At 42.7% G+C, this 1,702-nt stretch overlaps 1 pseudogene; it reads right to left on the reverse strand.

Annotated features, from left to right (window-relative positions):
• Nucleotides 1-814: 814 nt before the first annotated feature.
• On the reverse strand, nt 815-1,490 carry LOC112219004 (annotated as a pseudogene).
• Between the last annotated feature and the right edge of the window lie 212 nt (nt 1,491-1,702).

A 1,702-nucleotide genomic window follows, 5' to 3' on the forward strand; every position in this document is an offset into this window, starting at 1 on the left:
CGCAGCAGGTTAGGAGACTGAGGTTAAGGTTATGAAAAGAGGTAGGGTTAGCGAAAATGCCCTTCTAACCTGCTAAGAAAATCACTTTGTATCGAAGTGGGGTGAAGAGTCTGTTCCATTACATGAAAGGTCTGTGCATGGTCATCGTGGTCAGCCCATGGCGCTGCACACATCTGATGTATATTTAAATCTGTATACTATGGCTGCGTTTAGACAGCCTGTCCAATTCTTTTTTTCCACTAATAATTGTCTTTTGTCCAATCAGATCAGCTCTGATGTGAAAATACCCGACGTGATTGGTCAAAATACCAATTAGTGGGGAAAATATCATAATTGGGCTGCCTGTGTAAACATGGCCTATGTGCTCGGGGTTTGTGGTTTTCACAAAGTCATAATTATTGCTCTAACCCGCCTATTTCTACAATTTCTCTTCTTAAAATCGGGGTTTAAAACTAACCCTAACCTTAAATGAAGACCAAAAATATCATTTTTGTTTAGAAAAATGTTGATGATATAGCCTATTTTGACTGTGGCTATAGAATCTACTAGAAACCCAGGTTTACTTGTGGGGGCGAGACAACATATTGAATAACATTTATTTCATGTGATGTAATAAATTATTTTTACAATCTGTGATGTAAAAATAGAAAATACAATTTGTTCATGTAACAAAATGTTTGATCATTTTGAGACTACAGAAACAGACCTAAAATGTAGCGTTGACATCCTCGTCATCAAACACAGACACCAGGCTTTGGCAAGCTTTACTATGTGCTGCAGTGTGTGTGAGGGTGTACATTGTTTGTGTTTCAGACTACGTGTGTGCATTCTTGGAGCAACAGAAGGCTATAGCAGAGAAGTGGACCTCCCCCTCCTCTCTCTCCACAAACTCCTGACAAACACGAGCCGCATCCCAGATGAAAGAGTTGTCCTGGGTGTCTCCATGGTTTACTGGCCCCTCCATCCTAGGATCCAGCTCATAAAGTACTCTGTTCGCCTTGACAAAGGTAGTTAAATGGAAGTTGACGTGATCTGCTTCGACCCGGCATTGGCCCTGTGCTAACACGTCATAATAGGCCTCTCTGGTGGCCTGGTTCATCTCTAGGTGGGCAGCTTTGTTAAAGGGGGTCATCCAATATGTCTCGTCCAACTTCTTCACAGGCGAGTCATCATGGTACTACCATGTGGGTGGAGTTTTCGGCAAATGCATGCAGCAGAGCTACGGTGCCACAGGAGTTGACCACTTTGTTTCTCTGGAAGAAAACAGTCAGACCCCCAAACACCACCTCTCCTTCCTCTTCCCGGATCAACTCATGCTGTTCTGTTAGCAGGAACCGCAGAATGACGGTGCCGCATGGAATCGGTACAGACAACAAATCCTCCTCGTCCAGACCTAACATGTCCATGAAACGCCAGCTACCACACACACCCAGCTTAGTAAGCAGTTTGTTGAACATCAAGGTGTTCATCTTCATAGGTTTCCACTACATCCTACTCGACTCGTTTAGGTCCCAACTGTTGCTAAATGTTGCAGCCTGTGAACAGCCCAACTTTGCCCTGAAGTTGATAAATATATTGATAAAAGTCACCTTGTCAGATAGATTTACACAGTTATCAAAATGTCACGTCAGGGTAAGCCTACACAAAACACACACCTTATTTTAAGTGTTTCTAAAATGTTTCTAAAAAATGAATGTTTGGA

Source organism: Oncorhynchus tshawytscha, linkage group LG19 (genome assembly GCF_018296145.1).
Source record: "Oncorhynchus tshawytscha isolate Ot180627B linkage group LG19, Otsh_v2.0, whole genome shotgun sequence".
In the NCBI taxonomy this organism is placed as follows: Eukaryota; Metazoa; Chordata; class Actinopteri; order Salmoniformes; family Salmonidae; genus Oncorhynchus; species Oncorhynchus tshawytscha.